General features: G+C 40.7%; 1 pseudogene; it reads right to left on the minus strand.

Annotated features, from left to right (window-relative positions):
- Nucleotides 1–365: 365 nt before the first annotated feature.
- The window catches only part of LOC137218509 (dehydrogenase/reductase SDR family member 2, mitochondrial-like), a 154337-nt pseudogene continuing 134261 nt past the window's right edge, over nucleotides 366–20441 (minus strand).

A 20441-nucleotide genomic window follows, 5' to 3' on the forward strand; every position in this document is an offset into this window, starting at 1 on the left:
GTGCCAGGAACTGCCCACAGCTGCAAATGGGCTGAGGCCATACCCCTTCTAGATTCCCTTCACCCTTGGTCAGCATGTCCTCTGGTCTAGGCTGCTCACCTGATGGCGTGGCCCAGACTTCATCTCTGAGAATGCTGCTCTCTTGGTAACTATGCTGTTGTTAGGCCATGGTTCCTAATAACCAAGGTGGGAAAGGGGTGAAGAAAAATGAAAATACTCAAAGACAGTTTTATATTGTAAACTTTCTTTTCTTTCCTTTACTATTTTACCCTCTGGTGATTCTGAACTCAAAGTGTGTATATTGAGCACAGGCTTGTCATTAATAGAGGTTTTCCAACACGGTGGCCCAGAACCACATGGGGCCTTCACATCAAGAGGCAAGCCTGAGCTCTGTGCTCATACCCCTCAGAGGTGGGGGAGAAGTTGGGCACCATGATGTTCTTGCCAGTGATGTAGCTGGCATCTGAAGAGCACAGGAAGGACACCAGTTCTGCACAGTCCTCAGGCCACTCCACTCTGCACAGAAAGAGGAGGTGGGGCTGAGAGTGGTGACACCTCCCCATGAGCTCTGGGTTCCTGTGGGATGCTGTGAAGTCAAGACCCTCATGGGGATGAGTGGAGGGCTGCAAATGGAGATATATGGGCTCTGCAGGGACTTATACTCATCCCAGGGCTAGGCGGGTGATCAGATCTCAGAAAGAGGAATGGGTAACAGCCTGCAGAGTGATGGCATGTGATCTTTTATCCATCACAAAGCTTCTAAGGTCACGTTAATCCAGATCCGGATGGCTACTGCCTCATCACAACATACCTCTGTATTCCATGGAATCTTCCCAAACAGTTCCACAAAGTTGGGTCCTCAAAAAGCTAAAGCAAAGAACAATAATAGGTCATTGTTACTCAGACAGATGCAGTTACATTGGGAGCCACACCATGCACGTGCCCTTGTGGAAGCATGGCCCTGCTCAGAGGTGAGGCAGGTGGGGGAACATTCCCTGCCCCTCCCTTAAAGAATCAAAACCCTAAAATTGAAACCCATTCTCCTGTATTGTGGGCAGAAGCTGCCAAGTCTCAAAGCTGTGGACCAGAATCTAGGTGTGTTGGGCTTGAGGATAGAACTCCACGTTTGTAAGCGTGGGTCTCTTTGGCTAGGGTCTTGCCTGGGGAAGACAGCAATGGGACAGTGTGGGAGGGCCCAGGAGCTGCCTTTGGTCCTCACCATTTGACTGCAGTCTGTGTTGATGATTCCTGGCACCAGGAAGTTCACCCAGATGTTCTTTGATGCCAGCTCCACTGCCAGGGTCTGGGTGAGTCCCAGCAGGGCCATTTTACTGACGCTGTAGGCTCCTATTTTCTGTGGGCAGAAAGGGAAATAGATAAATAACCTAGAACTGAGAATAAGGGAATGTCACTTGGATCTCCTGGGTTCTGCCTGGGAGCTCATCCCAATAGCACCTCCATATCATCACAATGCCTGAAAAAGAGGGTAAGAGGCTCCCACTAAGTGCATTTATGTAAAAGGCAAGATCTGTGACACCCAGTGATGTCATGTCTGCATGTGGGGAGTCCTGAGGAGCAATTGTCAAACCTTGGATATCTCTATGCACCCAATCTTCCAGATGAAATGAGAGCAAGTTTCCTCTTGGCTCACCTAGAGCCACAGACAGTCATATTTACGGCAAGTGGAATATAGGCTGCCACTGAGGAGACCAGGACCACTGAACTTTGCCTGGGAAGAGAAAGATGGGGTGGCATGTGAGCTGAAGACACTTGTGTGTGACTGAGAATGGAGACTATGTGGATAAGGGGGAGGACTGTGAGCGTGAGAGAGGTTGCTGGTGCAGGTATATCTCTCCTTTTCCTTTTAGGTCTTCAGTGATGTTTCTCAAGTTGTATTGCCAGTAAAGACATCTGTGTTTGGATTTTGTTTTTGGAGGAAAAAATTTGACTATAGATCACATTTATCTAATGGTAATATCATGTAATATAATAGGTATATAATTTTAAAGAATTTGTCCATTTCAGTGCAATTCCAGTTTAGGTTTGGAATAAAGATCTCTGTCACTATCATTCTCTTAGTGCCTTTTTATTGTCTTCAGGATCCATATGATGTCTTTTGTTTTTTAATTCCTGATACTGGTTATTTGTGCCTTACCTCTTTTTTCTTGATTAAACACACCATAAACTTGTCAAAATCATTTTTTTTTTAAAAAAATAAACTTTTGGGGACTTCCCTGGTGGTGCAGTAGTTAAGAATCTGCCTGTCAATGCAGGGGACACGGGTTTGATCCCTGGTCCGGGAAGATCACACATGCTGTGGAGCAACTAAGCCATGTGCCACAACTACTGGGCCTGTGCTCTAGAGCCCGTGAGCCACAACTACTGAGCCCGCATGCCACAACTACTGAAGCCTGCGCACCTAGAGCCCGTGTTCCGCCATAAGAGAAGCCACTACAATGAGAAACCCATGCACTGCAACAAATAGTAGCCTCTGCTCACCACAACTAGAGAAAGCCCGTGTGCAGCAACGAGGACCCAACACAGCCAAAAAAAATTAAAAAAATAAACTTTTAGTTTTCTTAATCCCTATGTTATATTTTGTTTTCTTTTCCATTAATTTGTGCTCTTTATTATTTCCTTTCTTCTTTTTTCTTTATTTTTTCCTTCTTTTTTTTTGTGTGTGTTTCCTTTTCCCCCCCGTACATTCCAGTTTTGGTTTTTGTTTAACATTGACAATATAATACTCTGCTAACCACTATCATTTACAACTCAGAGATATATATTTACTTCAATGTCTGTAAAGAGGAATCTAAAATCTGTATTTTAAGCACAGCAGTTGAGCTGAGTACATTTTATATAATGTACTGAGGTTTATCTGTCCTAGTTCAAACGACTTTTTTCTTTTTTTAAGTTTTTAAAAATTAATTAATTAATTTTACTTATTTATTTTTGGCTGTGTTGTGTCTTTGTTGCTGAGCGTGGGCTTTCTCTAGTTGAGGCGAGCAAGGGCTACTCTTCGTTGTGGTGTGCGGGCTTCTCATTGTGGTGGCTTCTCTTGTTGCGCAGCATGGGCTGTAGGTGCATGGACTTCAGTAGTTGTGGCACGTGGGCTCAGTAGTTGTGGCTCACAGGCTCTAGAGCACAGGCTCTGTAGTTGTGGTGCATGGGCCTAGTTGCTCCACAGCATGTGGGATCTTCCCGGAACAGGGATCGAACCCATGTCCCCTGCATTGGAAGGTGGATTCTTAACCACTGTGCCACCAGGGAAGCCCAAACAACTTCTTGATTCCTAGTTTTTTCTAGAATTATACCTTTGCTAGAACTACAAACTCAATAGTCAACAGAAATGAAAAACTTAATAAAACATATCATTGTTGTCTAAAGTAATCACATTTCCCCCTTGTCATACGGTACTTTTTAGGTTGGCCAAACTATTCAGTGTAAACTGATAGCTTACTTTGAATGAACACAGTTTGAAATACTTTTCCTTTATAAAACATTTTTTTTTGCCATCATGACAAAAAAAAAATAGCCTCACATGTTATGAACATAAGGAATATCTTAAATAATTTCACTGTAGTGCTAAAATTTGACAATCTTAAATCCCTTAAGAGAAGACCAGTGTTTCTGGCCTGTCCTATCCTATATAAAATGGTCACGAATTTGACCACTTGGGGTTTAGTTAGTTATTATTATTCCAGTGTCTTAAGATGGATGCCTAGCACACTAATTTTCTTTTGTAAATAAGCATTTAAGGCTATCAACTTCCTAAGAACAGCTTTAGTAGTTTATGTATACAAGAGCAATTTCATTGGGTTCAGCAGGAGACGGCTCACAAAGCCCAATTGGATTGGTCCAGGAAAGAATTTGGGGTAGGGGAAAGCAGTCAGGAATTGAACACTGACAACTTTTGAGAAGTTTTTCCTAAAAGGGAAGGAGAAAGGGGGTCACTCCTGCAACAGCAGTGTGCAGAGCTTTGCATAAGCTCTCTCCAGGGAAATAACCATGAATGGTGAAAATTATTCTTAAAAAAACAAACTGGAAATTGTCCTAAAGGCATATAGAGAACGATGAGACCTTCATTCAAGAAAAATCTACTGTCTTGGTAAGAACTCCATGAACCCAATGAAACTGCTCTGATCAAGGTTGCCCGTGCCTTTCACATGGCTACGTTCAACAGCCCAATCCCATTTTCATCTTACTTGGCAGCAGTATTTGACACAGTTGATCTCACCTTGAAGGGCTTTCTTTGCTTTTGGGACACTACACTGTCCTGCTTCCTAGTTCCTGGTAGTTTTCCTCCTGCCTCATTTATTTCTCCTTCTCGGTCTCCTTTTCTGCTGCCTCAGAACCACTCCTTTGACCTCTCGTCCTTTTTATCTACGCTCACGTCCTTGATGATCTCATCCGGTCTCATGGTTTTCAATAATCATCCATTTGTTGATGGTTTTCAAATTTGTATCTCTAGACCAGGCCTCTTTTCCGGACTGCATACCCATAATATACTGCTTACTTGACATCTCCACATGGTTGCCCAATAGGCTTCTCAGACTATTTATCTACAAAACAGCTCCTGATCTTTCCCTCCAGGTCTGTTCCTTCCAGTCTTCCCCATCATTGCAGTTGCTCAGAAACCATGGCGTGTCATTGAGATTTTTCTCACTCTGTGTCTAAACTGTCAACAAATCCTTTTGACTCTACCTTCAAAATTTATTCAAAATCTGATTTCTCCCAGTCTCCACTGATGCTCCTTGTCTCTTGCTTAGATTATGTTGAGAGCTGCCTAAGGGGTCTTCCTGTTTCTACCTTGCCCCCCTTAGGCTGACTCTGAACAAAGCAGTCAGAGGAATCCAGCTACCTCTTTGACCTCATCTCCTGTTGCTGCCTCCCTTGCTCCAGTCATACTGGCTTTTTCACTGTTTCTTGAATATACAAAGCACACATCGGCCTCAGGGTTTTTGCGTTTGCTGTATCTTCTGCCTGGAGCACCCTTTCCTAAATTTATCCCCATGGCTCATGGCTCACTCCCTCATCAGGACCTCTGTCAAATATATCTTTCCCTCTGGCCTGAAATTCTGCAATAAGAGAATCATCTTCATGGACTTTATAGGAATTTCTTTTCAAAATCAAATATACTTGGGGGACTTCCCTGGTGGTCCAGTGGTTAAGACTCGGTACTCCCAATGCAGGGGGCCCGGGTTCGATTCCTGGTCAGGGAACTAGATCCTGAATGCTACAAATAAAGATCCCGCACTTGGCAACTAAAAGCTCCGGTACGCGGCAGCGAAGATCCCACACGCAGCAATGAAGATCCTGAGTGCTGCAACTAAGACCCGGTACAGCCAAATAAATAAATAAATATTTTTTAAAGAAGCTATTAAAAATCAGATATATTTGGGAGGGATAACACTGAATCAATATTAGACATAATACCCTAACATTAAGAATTTACTGTATTGCTTTTTCTTGCAGATAGCTAGCTGAGAGCAGAGTAAGAATAGAAATTCGGTAAATTTTGAATGATGCTCTTACCCAGTGAGGATGAAGAGTGAAAAGCATGAATGGAGGACCCTGGGCAGACAGTGAAAAAAGTACATGGGGAATAAGGGAGGTCATTGGGTTAGAGGAAGTCTCAGAAAAGGAAGATGGAGAGAAGATGGAGAGAAGAAGGATGTGGAAGACACACTGTCCCTTCTAAGACTTTCTACACCACCACTTTAGCATAGGGAGTATAAACAGCATATTAGAAGTATAGATGCTCCAAAATCCTTTGAGGAGAACCAGATAAAACTAAGAAATGGATTAAAATGTATCAAAAGTACCTGAAATTGGCTCCACAAACTGTGGAGGGCAAGTTTAAGTTCTACTTATTTTGCTACTGTGTAAGCCTCCCAGTTCTAGATTCTGCCATATATATGTCTCTTGTTTGGCTGGTTCTAATTTGTATTCTTTCATTATAATAAAACTATAATCATAAAAATAGTTTATACATATTTTCATTATAATTCAGTTCTAGATATTTTCTAATTTCAATTATAATTACCAAACATATGAAGTTTTAAAAAGTAACTTTGTTATTTATTTCTAGTTTAATTGCATTGCAGTCAGAGAAACTAGTACTTTTTATTCAATAACTTGAAGTTTGTTGAGGCTTCTTTTATGGCCAACATTATCAAATCTTGTAAATATTCTCTCTGTGCTTGAAAAGAATGTATATTCTACAGTTGTTGGTACCTTTTCTATGTGCATTCATTAGGTCAAGTCTGTTAATCATGTTATTTTAATCCTGTTTATTCTACTGATATTTTTGAGGGTACGGGCCCACTTGCTCTAATTAACTACTGAGAGAGAGGTGACACTATCTAGCCCACTCTAATTGTGGATTTTTCTTCTTTTCTTTGTACTTCTGTAAAATTTTGCTGTATATGTTTGGAAGCTGTCAGTGTATATAGAGCAATTAAAATTTTTATATCTACTTAGTGAATTGATCCTTTCAACATTTCTATCTTTAGCAATGACCTAATATCTCTTCCATCTCATATTACTATAGTGATACCAGCTTTCCTTTGATTGAAATTTACCTTTCATTTTTGTCACTCTTTCCTTTCAACCTTCAGTAATGGTTTTTTTTTTTTTTTTTTTTTTTTTTTGCGGTACGCGGGCCTCTCACTGCTGTGGCCTCTCCCGCCGCGGAGCACAGGCTCCGGACGCGCAGGCCCAGCGGCCATGGCCCACGGGCCCAGCCGCCCTGCGGCATGTGAGATCCCCCCAGACCAGGGCACGAGCCCGCGTCCCCTGATTGGCAGACGGACTCTCAACCACTGCGCCACCAGGGAAGCCCAGTAATGTTTTAAAAATATATTTCTCTTGAACAGAGCATATAGTTTGATTAAGAATTCTAGCTCGGCTATCTTCGTATTTTAACTGTAATTACTGATACATTGGAATTAATATCTAACATCAAATTTTGTGTTTTATTTTTTGTTCCCCAGTTCTTTGTTTTCTTTCCTTTTCCTTCTTGTTTTCTTTTGGATTATTTTTCCTTTTTCCATTTCCCTCCTCTACTAGTTTGAAAATATATTGCGTACTCTCTTGCCATTCTTGTAGCTGTTATCCTAAAAAGTCAAACAGGCCTGTTTACCTTATTAGAGTTTAAAGGTAATACCCTTACTCTCTCTCTCAAAGAACATGAAAATCTTACAACACCTTAACTCCATTTCCATTCTCCTGATTTGAGTATTATTTTCTTTGTATATTTTTATAAAACATCATTATTGCTTTTTATAGTAAATGGTTATATTTGTTCATACGTTACTATATTCTGTGCTTTTCAATCTTATTTTCATCTTAGATTTTCCATATGGGCTCTCATTTTCCTTTCTGCCTGCAGTACATCATAGACTTTCTTTTCATAAAGGTCTTCTGAAAGTGAACTCTGTTTTTGTATGCCTGAAAATGTTATTACTTTGCCCTTGTTTTTGAAATATATTTGTAGGTATAGAATTCTAGGTTGATAGCTATTTTTTTCAGCATATAGAAGATCTCATTTCATTCTTTATGATTTCTTTTGTTACCAATGAAAAGGCAGTCTAACTACAGTACCTCTGTTCCTTTTGAAGGTAACCTCTCTTTTCTTTTTGGGTGTCTTTTAAGATCTTTTCTTTTTCATTTGTGTTCTGAAATGGCTCATGATAATTCTCAGAATCATTGTGATTTAAGTGTAGAATTTAAAAATATATATATTTTGCTTGACACTTACTTCTTGGATATGTGAATTGGTAATTTTCATTAGATCTAGAATTTCTCAGATATCATCTCTTCAATTATTGTCTCTTCTACTTTTATTTTCTGTCTGTTATCATTGTGAGTATTACTTAGATGTTAGTGTAACTTTCTTGCTTTCTCCTCCATGTCCTTAACATATTTATCATATTTTCCATCTTTTTGTATTTTTGTTTTACATTCTAGAGTAATTTCCTTAGTTCCATCTTTCAGTTCACTGATTCTCTCTTTGGATGTGTCATATTTGTTCTTAAGTCCATCCATTGCATTTAAATTTGAATAATTATATTGAAAATTTCTAACATTCTTTTTCTCTACATTTCAAGTTTGCCTGGTCATTCTTTATAGTTCTTTTGTTCTCTTAACACATTTCCTAGCTTATCTTTTATTTCTTGAAAAAAAAGTATATTTAATTATTTTATAATCTGTGTCAGATCATTCAATTATTTAAAGAACTTGAGGGTCTGTTTCTGTTGTCTGTTGTTTATGCTAATTTTTGCTTCTTGCTCTCTGTTTTTTTTTTTTTTTTTGCGATACTCAGGCCTCTCACTGTTGTGGCCTCTCCCGTTGCGGAGCACAGGCTCCGGACGCGCAGCCTCAGCGGCCATGGCTCACGGGCCCAGCCGCTCCGCGGCATGTGGGATCCTCCTGGACCGGGGCATGAACCCGTGTCCCCTGCATCAGCAGGCGGACTCTCAACCACTGCGCCACCAGGGAAGCCCTTGCCCTCTGTTTTAATTATTATTTTGAATGTGAGCTGATCTTACCTTAACATTTTATTTTTAAGAACTATGTAAGGTCTGTGATTAAGGTAAGTTCATTTAAAGAAGTTTTTCTTTTGCCTCTGTTAAGCACCTGGGGCCAATATTCGCCTGGGATAACTTTAAATTAAATTTTTTTTTTGGCTGCGCTGGGTCTTCATTGCTGTGCGCAGGCTTTCTCTAGTTTTGATGAGTGAGGGCTACTCTTCATTGTGGTGCACAGGCTTCTCATTGTGGTGACTTCTCTTGTTGCAGAGTACGGGCTCTAGGCACGCGGGCTTCAGTAGTTGTAGTACATGGGCTCAGTAGTTGTGGCTCGTGGGCTCTAGAGCACAGGCCCAGTAGTTGTGGTGCACAGGCTTAGTTGCTTCACGGCATGTGGAATCTTCCTGGACCAGGGATCAAACCCGTGTCCCCTGCATTGGCAGGTGGATTCTTAACCACTGAGTCACGAGGGAAGTCCCTAAATTAAATTTTTGACTTCTTTTTTTTTTTTTATTGCTTGTTTGTGTGTATGAGGTGTGTGTGTGTGCGTGTGTGTGTTGAGTCATCTCGGTAGCAGGAATTTAGACTAAAAATCTGCATGAGAGCATAACTTGGGGTCCAAATCCTTAGCCATGTTTTTCTTGTCCCCTCCATTGGTTTCTAACTTTGCAAAAGCTAATTTTCCTTGTAGTCTTCCAGGGGTCTATTTCTAGTTCATCTTTTAATTGAGGGGTAGTTATTTGAGGTCCCAGCTTCATGACTGGAGTGTCCCCTACTGGACTTTCTTCCTTGGGCAGGCCTTTTTTTTGTCTCCTATATCCTGCGAGGCCATGGAAACAGAAGCTAAAGGGTTTGGCATTTGTCAAACAGGATTTGGAAAATACCCACAAGGCAAAAGCTGACTGCAGGGCTCAGCTTACTTCTCAAGGCTCCTAGTTTCACTTAGTTTTTTGGTTTAAGACTGTTTAACTTTCTTGCTTGTGTTTAAGATGATACATTAAAACTTTTTTATCTTTGATTTTTAAATTATTTACCTCTGCTACATTGTGTCCTTGTGGTTTCTTCCTCTTTCTGGCTGTTTATACTGGCTCCCATAACCAAGGTCCTTTTTCTCTTCATACTTAAAATTTAGAAGGATGGATGAAATATGCTCAAGATTATTAAAATACATGATCACGTGACTTCTTGCTAAAAAAAGTCAGAGCCTCCTCCCTGCCTACTGCATAATATCTAGACACCCAGTATTAATACTTGTTTCCTTGTTTCACGCTGTCTGACCACTTCTTTTTATTTCCCAGTGGTTTTTCGGGTTGCTCTTTGAACCTTCTCTAAGCTTCCCATTATTTTTTGAATTGTTTCCATTTATTCTTATCTACTTGTCAAAATCCTAACTACCCTTCACAACCCAATTTAAATAGAGCTTCCTTCATGAACTCCTGCCTTGCCCACAAGGCTGGAGAAAGTAAGCTTTTACTTGCTCAGATCCTGTAACTAGTAAGAATAGTAGTGGCCCCTGTGCTTATGCCCCTTCTAGCATTTATCTCACTAACTCTAAGTGACTGTATTGCATTTATCACTTTTAACAGGGTGCCCACCACCTAGTAATTGCTTAATAGATATTTGTTAAAGGAATGAAAACTATGAATGAATTGAGATTTGGCTGCAGTGAGATAGTGATGTTGTAGGGGCCCACTAGACCCATGAGTTAAATTCCTTCGCCACACTCTTCCCCTCTGCTGTCCAGTTGTGTCAGTTCAGCTCTGATCTGGAAACATTTACTTTCAAGTAGCCATTCTTGGTTTTTAAGTGCTCAGGCTTTGAATGGCATCAGGACTTGTGTACACAGTGAACTTGTGTTTTCCTGATGTTTAGGATTCTGACCCTCTGCTCAAATCTCCACAAATCTATAGCTATGAACTGATTTACATAAAACCAATTCCCTTATTTAAGCACTTAAACTTTAGTAAATCTTAGGCAAATGTCAAAGCAGATAATGCTTTCGAAGCAAATATACACAAATTCATGATCTTTTTTCTCAGAAACTTAGCTCCTGTGGTTCCTATTCATTCATTATGGTTCCTTATCTCTCCTTCAGCCAAGGATTCAAAATAGAAGGGTTTCCTTGTCCTCCTACTTAACTTTTTCTCAGTGTCACGCCAGGCAGTTTATTCTTAAATCTCTGGGGCTTCATCTTGTCCAAGGACAGAATCACTTTCTCACCTTTCCCCAAACCATTTCTCAGTCTTTCTGACAAGGAAGAATCTGCTTGGGGGAAGCAAAAGGCTAAGTATTTCTTTTCTTCTCTCTCTCTCTCTCTCTCTCTCTCTCTCTGCTTCTCTGCTCCCATCACATCTTTATTTTGGAAAAAAAGATACAGAATCTAGGAGTATACTAGTTTCTTCGTTCTTTCAACAGACATTTAATGGGAACCTACTATGTACTGGGCACACAGAATATAAGGATGACTCTATCATAGTGTTAGTTTTGGTACTCAAAGCTCTCATGTTCTGAACTGGGCCTGCAGACAAAAAATGGTAATTATCCATTGTGTTAGGAGGTAAATATGATCAACACAGTTTTATGGGGACAAAAGGGAAGGAGGGGTACCTCACCTAACCTTGGGGTTGGAGTGGTTAGATAAAATATCCTGGGGAAGACAATACCTGAATGGACTCAGGAAAAGGAGCTTCTATTATTATTATTATTATTTTTAACTTCTTTATTGGAGTAAAATTGCTTTACAATGTTGTGTTAGTTTCTGCTGTATAACAAAGTGAATCAGTTATATGTATACATATGTCCCCATATCTCCTCCCTCTTTGCATCTCCCTCCCACCCTCCCTATCCCACCCCTCTAGGTGGTCACAAAGCACTGAGCTGATCTCCCTGTGCTATGCTGGCTGCTTCCCACTAGCTTATGCGGCTGCTTCCCACTAGCTATCTATTTTACATTTGGTAGTGTATATGTGTCCATGCCACTCTCTCACTTCATCCCAGCTTACCCTTCCCCCTCCCCGTGTCCTCAAGTCCATTCTCTATGTCTGTGTCTTTATTCCTGTCCCACCCCTAGGTTCATGAGAACCTTTTTTTTTTAAATAAATTTATTTTATTTATTTATTTTTGGCTGCGTTGGGTCTTTGTTGCTGCATGCGGGCTTTTCTCTAGTTGTGGTGAGCGGGGGCTACTCTTCGTCCTGGTGCACGGGCCTCTCATTGCCGTGGCTTCTCTTGCTACGGAGCATGGGCTCTAGGCATGTGGGCTCAGTAGTTGTGGCTCTTGGGCTCTAGAGTGCAGGCTCAGTAGTTGTGGCGCACTGGCTTAGTTGCTCCACAGCATGTGGGATCTTCCTGGACAAGGGCTTGAACCCGTGTCCCCTGCATTGGCAGGCAGATTTTCAACCACTGTGCCACCAGGGAAGCCCAGAACCATTGTTTTAAGATTCATGCTTTTTTACAAAAAAGGTTCACTGTAAATTTTTTTTTAAATATTTGGGAAAATTCATGAGAAAATTCAGGGAAAAGTTGTGAAAGGCTTCAAAGTGGATCCCAACTTTGAAATGGGTTGGGTGTCTTCAGTGGAAGACCAGGCTTTGCCTAGCATACTCTTCCAGGTGATCGGATCCTGTGGGGGTCACTACACCTTTCATTACCTTTGAGCTATTTACAACTCTATGAGTTATAGATAACTGATAGCCATGCAAATGATTCCCATCCATAGATGCAAATAAATGGTATCTGGAGCAGAGTCAATTGGTTTCCCTCCCCCACTGTGGAAGAAATCAGCTTTGCATCTATTAAGCAAATTTATTTTAGTCTTCCTTATGGTCTCGCTCTATGTGTGGTTCTTTGAATTAACTTTTGAATCATTTATAATATCTTAGTGGTTCCCTTCATGAATTATTGAGTTAAATAAAAATTTTGGTACTTGTTCACATTATATTTGCATGACCGTCATGACTTTACCTTTTAAAAAATTATCCTTCAACAGAAGAAAGTAAAAATTTGATGTCATGTTAAATATTGCTTTTTTTAAAAACAATTCCCCTAGTTACCTCTCTACATATCCATTCTCTTTTTTTTTTGCAGTACGCGGGCCTCTCACTGTTGTGGCCTCTCCTGTTGTGGAGCACAGGCTCCGGACGTGCAGGCCCAGCGGCCATGGCTCAGCAGGCGGACTCTCAACCACTGCGCCACCAGGGAAGCCCTCCGTTCTCATATAATATCCATGTATTCAATTTTGCAGAAAGGGTCATAGTTCTCATGGCTTTTCTTTGTTCCTTTCTCCATCCCTCCCTCCCTCTTCCTTCCTTTCTTTCTTTCCATCCTTCCTTCCTTCCTTCGTCCTTCCTTTCTTCTCTCTCCCTTCCTTCTGTCCCTTTCTCTCTCTCTTTCTTTCTTTTCTTCTTTCTCTTCCTTCCTTTCTCCCTCTTTCTCTCTCCTTCTTTCCTTCCTTCTTTCTTTCTTCCTTTCTTTCCTTAGCTGGTTCTTCTTTCTTTTTATTTTATTTTATTTTTATTTATTTATTTTTGGCTGCGTTGGGTCTTCATTGCTGCGTGCAGGCTTCCTCTAGTTGCGGCGAGTGAGGGCTACTCTTCGTTGCAGTGCGTGGGCTTCTCATTGCGGTGGCTTCTCTTGTTGAGGAGCACGGGTTCTAGGCGCGCGGGCTTTAGTAGTTGCAGCATGCATGCTCAGTAGTTGTGGCTTGTGGGCTCTAGAGCGCAGGCTCAGTAGTTGTGGTACACAGACTTAGTTGCTCTGTGGCATGTGGGATCTTCCCGGACCAGGGCTCGAACCCTGGTGTCCCCTGCATTGGCAGGCAGATTCTTAACCTCTGTGCCACCAGGGTAGCCCTCCTCAGCTGTTTCTTAAACGAAGAATGAAATACAGAGTTTGGGAATACAGGAGGGCACACCAAGCAAGGAAGGTAGCATGAATCGAGGCAAGGAGAGAAAAGCACAGTGGGAGAAACTACAACAAGTTTGGTATTCCTGGAACATCCAGTGTGAAGTGGGGATAGGCTGGAGATGAGGCTAGAGAATTAGTCAAGGGCCAGATGGTGAACGCAATTATTGAACGCTGAGACAGAGAACCTGGGCTTTGTCTAGACGGCAGAGGGAGACACTGAAATTTAATAAGAGCGGTGAAAGGGTCAGATATTGACATGGTTAGATTTTTGCCTTATAGAAACAACTTCTGTGTGAGTTTGTGTGTGTGTGGGGGGGTGCGTGCGCCCACGTGCGCACGTGCGCACACATGCATACGCTCATGCACAATTAAACTTTCCATCTTTTTTTGCAGAGGTGAGAGGTAGGAGGAAAACCAGGCATTTGGCATCCCCAAAGTCAAGTGAAGACAGCATCTATGGAGAAGAGTTATCAGCTGCACCAGATGCTGCTGGTAGCTGAAGTAAAAGGAGGACTGAGTACTGACCCCTGGATTTTGCAAGGTGGAATTTACTGGTGACCTTGACAAGAAAGGTTTCAAAACATGATTGGAGTGGGTTTAATAGAGAAGGGGAAGATAAAAATAAGAGACTGTAGTCTTTCAAGTAGTTTTGTTGTTTAAGAAAAAAAAAAAAAAAGGCAGAGAAGTAGGGCAGTTGCCAGATGGAGAAGATGATTAAGAGGAGAGAAAAATCAACACATCTGTAAACTGATGTGGATGGTCTCAGTGATCCAGGATAGAGGGTAAGATGATCAATGTAGGAGGGAGAGCAGATCACAGGAGGAATATCCTTGAACAGGCAGGAGAAGATGGGACCTAGAACACAAGGAGTGAGCTTTTAGCTAAGAGCACCTATGATTCATCCGGGGTAAGAGGAGAGAAGATAAATAGGAAGAAGTGTGCTGGGGGCTTGTAGAAGGTCTCTCTCATTGCCTAATTTCCTCACGGAAAAATGAAGTGAGGTCTTCATCTGAGAGTGAAGTGCTGGAGGTTTGAGGAGAAAAGAGAGAATGAAACAGTTGTCAAGAGAGTGAGAGAGTAATGGAACTAGAGTATGATGATGGGCAGCGTTAAGGGCTCGCTTAAGATTGGTTAGTGATAGTGGCACTGGATTATGTATTTTATGATGCAACTTGATAAAATAAGCTTTAACTTATTTTAACTTATTTAACTTTCTGATAAATTCATATTGACTCTGAAGAAGACAATTGGAATTTCTATTCATGGCTTTTATTTAATATATCTTGAAATTTTGGTAGTATTAGAAAACAGTCTAAAGAGACAAGGGTCACTAAACAGTTCAGCTTCATTCGTCCAAAGGTGACTTTTTTCTTAGTAATGACACAATCTAGGGATTGAGTGTTGAGAAGAGCTGAAAAGAATTTTTTTTTTGGCTGCGACAGGTCTTAGAGGCGGCGCCTGGGCTCTTCATTGTGGCGCGAGGGCTTCTCTCTAGTTGTGGCATGAGGGTTTTCTCTCTCTAGTTGAAGCACACAGGCTCCAGGGCTCGTGGGCTCAGTAGTTGTGGTGCGTGGGGTCCAGAGCGCATGGGCTCTGTAGCTTGCAGCACCCGGGCTCTCTCATTGAGGCACGGGAGCTCAGTAGTTGTGGCGCAGGGGCATAATTGCCCCATGGCATGTGGGATCTTAGCTCCCCAACCAAGGATCAAACCCGAATCCCCTGCTTTGGAAGGCAGATTCTTTACTAATGGACCACCAGGGAAGTCCTTGAAAAGAATGTTTATTTTTAAATACTTGGAAACGCTAGTTTCAGCATTTGCTATTTTGTATCAATGCTATTTTTGCTTTGCTCCTGTAGAACTCTCCCCCATTATGTGTTCCTTGATAAGAACTGAGGTGTGGAAAAGTGTTTAAATGAAAATTGTCCACACACGCACTGCCCCTGACAATGTATCTGAATTCAGAACATCCCAACACAGGCTAAAACACTTAATTTCTAATATACCAGGCTACACTCTTAACAAACTTAAGTATCAAAAAGAGAAAGGTAAGAAGCCCTAAGGCATTTAAATATTAAATGAAGTATCCCAGAAACCAATATGTAGAACAGTCTTTGTTGGCAACTGGGAGGTTTTCTCATTCTGAACCAATACATCATAGTAGAATAATATAACTTTCTTCCCTTTTCGAGATTGGCTAATGGTAAGGGGAGGTAGGAAAGGAAATTTTACATAACCTTGCACATAGGTGCTTTCTCAGGCAGATCGTTTTTAGAAAGGACCACATCTAGAAGGTGAAGATCTGGAAGTTGATTTCTTTTTTAAAAAAATTTATTGAAGTCTATTTTACTATAAAAATTAAGTATACAATTGAATCATTCTCAGTAACTTTGCCAAGTGGTGCAGCAATCTCACTAAGACATTCTTAGAACATTTTCATCACTCCAATAAGATTCTACAAGCCCTTTACAGGTAATTCCGTTCTTACCCCCAGCACCAGGCAACAACTGATCTACTTTCTGCCTCTTAAATTTTATAAAGTTGCCTTTTCTGAAGCTTTCATATAAATGAGAAAATTGATTTCTTAAAAGATATGTATGCCTACTTGTAAAGTCTTTACATATGTATTGTTCTACAGCATTCTGTTGCCAAAAGGATGGGACACTTGTCTCAGGCATATGGGGTTTTGGGAAGAATATATATCTGTATAAAATATTCTATATATACTTTAAAAAATATTTATTTATTTATTTATTTAGCTGGGCTGGGTCTTAGTTGTGGCACATGGGATCTTTAGTTGTGGCATGCGGACTCTTAGTTACAGCATGTGGGATCTAGTTCCCTGACCAGGGATGGAACCTGGGCCCCCTGCACAGGGAGCGTGAATTCTTAACCACTGGACCACCAGGGAAGTCCCGATGTATACTTTTCTTACCTTGGTGGTGAGTCCCAGGTGCTTTGCTCGATGCCTGGGGAGAATCCGTGTGATAATAATAGCTCTCAATGTCGTGCAGGTCCTCGGGTGTCTGGGCTGCTGCCACTCCTCTCCATGCTTTAGGTCAGGCCATCCCTTTCTCCTCCTCCCAGGACACACCCACAAGATCTCCATGTCCTCTTTCCAGCCTTTACTTTTTTGAGTCATCAGAGCCCCAAACTAGGATGGAGGTTCCTATTGAAAGACACAAAATCATGTTCTGTCTGTCCATCATGTAGGGCCTCTTGAACACCTTCCCTTATCATCACAGTGAACAGTGACCTCTGTGACTTTCTATAGCACTGTACTCATCTGCTTCCAGGACCACTGTTTCTTTTCTTGTATTTTATGTTAACCACTATTCATTCAGTTGTCCAAGTCAGAAACTTCAGAGTCAGCCATGATTCTCCCTCTCACTTCTTCCACATCCAACTGTCACCAAATCCTGCCAATATTATATCTGCTCTACTTAAGTCAATCTTCTCCCCATCCCACTGTTGCTATATCTTATTGCGGTGGTCATGTATCTGGCCTGGAGTGTAGTTGTAGCTCTTTTCTGCTGTTACTTCCAAACTAAGCTGGGGTGATCTTTCCAAGGTGAAAAACTGATCAAGTCCATCTCGTTGCTAAAATTCAACAATGGCTGTCCATTGACTTTTATGATAAAGTTTAAATTCTTGGCTTCTTGTACTAAGATTTTGTTGATTTGTCCCTGACCTCTCTCCCTAGCTTCATTTCCCTTTGCTTTCACAAGCTCCTTTTACTAGAAACATAACAATTTCCCTGTATTTCTATGCTTGTATCCTCATCATCTGGGTTGTTCCTACTCTTTCCTCAAGACTCAGCACAGGCATCATCTCCTCTGGAGGCAGTCACGTCTGCAGAGAAGCCTTCTTGGATACACCTATTTGGTCTTTCCAACCAAACTCTGTGTCTCAGCCCTGTGCCTCCTCCCACCCCCACGAGGCTGATAGCACCTTAAGGGCAGAGTCAATGTTTTATACTTCTCCAGAGTCAGGTTTGCATTTATTGTTTGGAGTTCTCTTTTTAAAAATGACGTCTCTCTTCTCTGTCGATGCCTTGAGCCTCTTATGACATCATGAGGCTTGTGTGTTGTGACCCAGAGAGTCAAAGCCTGAGATTCAGCTGGAGAAAGTGGGCCTGTGGCCAAGCTGATATTGTTTTCTGTTACAATCAGCATCTTTCTTCCTAAGGAGGGTCCAACAGCACTTTTTTTTTCTTTTGAGTGCTTACTGTGTATCAAACTCAGGTTCATTAGGTGTTTTCATCTTTATAAAATCCCACTGAGGTATTGATAGGTGATACTATCCCCATTTACACACAGGGAAACTGAGTCATAGAGAGAAGTTAAATAACTTGCCCAACCACATGTAATCACTGTTCATCAGCTGTGGGATTTGTCTCCAAGCCCCATGCTCTTAACTTCTAAGATATCTATTTATATATATCTATGTATGTGTGTGTTTTATGGGTCCAATAATGAAATGGATCAAATGTTGTGAGCTTAAACTCAAACAGTTTTGCATCCTGACCCAACACATCTTTGGACGTAAGAGGGTGTCTAAATGTGGGCTGAAGATGAGAACCAAGGTAACTATGGGGCCTCTTTCCCTGTCCTGCCTTCATGTGGGCTCAGCCTGGGCTTCCCTTTAAGGGTTTGCTTGCCTACCCTTTTCCTAATTCCTTGATATAGGAATTATACCTGGAATAATTCTGTTCTTTTTCAAATATTGCATGTCTAAGTCTTGTAGCAAGATACAGGATTCTGCAGCCAGTTTTAGAGTCAGGCTTAAATATACAGAGACAATCCTTCTATATTAGACAGTTTCTTGCCAAAGCATGCCTAGTATAGTTTGGCTTTCCTGCTATGAGTCCACATATGCTTTTTTGTTTGTTTGTTTGCTGCTTTTTTGCGCCACGCAGAATGCGGGATCTTAGTTCCCTGACCAGGGGTCAAACCCGTGTCCCTCTGCAGTGGAAGTGTGGAGCCCTAACCCCTGGACCGCCAGGGAATTCCCCACATATGCTGTTGAGAGGAAGATGATTTGCATCCTTGGCACCTTGACAGGTAACTGGCATTATAACCTACTCTTGCAAGTATTTGTTTTCTTTTTGATTATTTTATTCAGAACAAATAATAATATGACTCAGGTCATGAAGGTATAACTGTGTTCCTACCCCAAGAAAGGACCAGTTTGTCCCATCTTCAGGCAGAGGACTCCTAGGAATATCATATAAAATTATATATAAATATATAATTATATCTATACATATACATGTACCTATATACATAATATATACATACATACACACATGCATACACTGTAATTTTTTATTTAGCAGCTCTCATCCCATTTGCTTCATTTAACGTTCTTATTTTTCTTATAATTGCTTTCTTTTCCATGGTTCTTGATGAGGCAATTTTGTTCCTTCTATTCGGTCTCTGCCTCCAAATTTACCTTTAGCTTCACCTCTATGTCTCTGAACATATAATCAGCCAGGAACACATGTAACTATGTAACTTGGTATGTTTATGTAAATGTGTTTACATGCTATACACCACTTTGTAACTTTGCTTTTTTCATGTTATAAGGTGTCCTGGAAATCTTTTTTCATCAGCATTTAGTACATTTACCTCATTTAATAGCAATTCTGCCCTTTTTGGCTGAAGGAGCTCGTGAGACTATACAGAGACTAGCAGCCATGTTTCAATCCTGCAGTAAACCTGACATCCAAGTGGGTATTGGTGCTCAAGTTGGACAAAAATCGTATTGTAATGGGACCTGGGCTTGGCTGTCAGTGAAACTGTTCTTTAGAACTCTTAGCGATTAGAAAGTGAGCAAACAAGGGGCACAGAAACCTGTCACACTGACACAGTGGCAGTAGGGTCTTAGGGAGGCCATTCTCAATCTTTCTACCTTCGAGGAATGCTTGAAATAATTTTCAAGGGAAGGTCTCAAGGAATTCTGGCATAAACACTGTTATATCTGAAGCAGTGGTTCGTTACTATGATAGTAAATTACAGATATAATAATCTAATATTAATAGTCAATGTTCTTTTGAGTAGAGAATCATACTTTCTGTGGATCTGTTTACTATGGCCAATTTATTAGCCTACTATTTTTGTGTGGTTTCCCTTCCCCACAAAGGATATTCACTCTATTGCACATAAGTAGTGCACCCGAGGAGACTTCAGTTTTCCCTTGATTAAAAAAAAAATCCTACTTGATTTAAAAAAAAACTTAACTAAATAGGTCTAAAAGTTGTATCACACCATCATACTGTAAGAAATACTAATGAGGTATGGTACCTGGTATCTAATATATGCAAGAGTAATTATTTCTCCTATTTAAAGCTAAAAAGATTTTTTTTCTGTTTTTTTTTTTTTTTGGCCAGTGTATCTTGAATAGAATCAGGTAGCTAAAGATTAAGTAACCTTACTTGAAATTAATCTCTTTCTTTCCTTTTCATAAATTTTAAAAACTTTTAAGGCAAACATAATACATTTCTGTTAAATAACTGGCTTAAGCCAAAGTGGGGATTCAGTTTTTGAAAGGTCAGCTTGATAGATTTAACTTAAACAAGGGTTGTAAATTTATTTTAATTAATGTTATTTATAATACAAAAACATTTGACAGTTTTGAATAGTAAAGCCATTAATCACAAGCCAAAGCAATATGAATAAAAACAGCCTAAGACACTATGTTATTAAGACTGAAAAAGAAATTTCTCACTAAGTGACATGATCAGGCTGAAATACAGGTCTAGCAATTACAAAGTTATTATGCATATATATAAGTTTCTTGATCTCTTCTGTAGGCCTATATATACATATAAAGTGTTATTTTTGAAGCTGAAAAGAAATAATAAAATCTGTGTTTTTCATTTAAAACCCGTGCTGGAAAATTTATGCTGGAACAGCAGACACCATGTCTACAACCTCTGGTCACCAAGGAGTTTGTCCAGGTTGGAAGAGGGCAAAACGAAGAAACTACTGAAACCAGAGGGCAATAGCG

This window comes from Pseudorca crassidens, chromosome 1 (assembly GCF_039906515.1).
Source record: "Pseudorca crassidens isolate mPseCra1 chromosome 1, mPseCra1.hap1, whole genome shotgun sequence".
Classification (NCBI taxonomy): Eukaryota; Metazoa; Chordata; class Mammalia; order Artiodactyla; family Delphinidae; genus Pseudorca; species Pseudorca crassidens.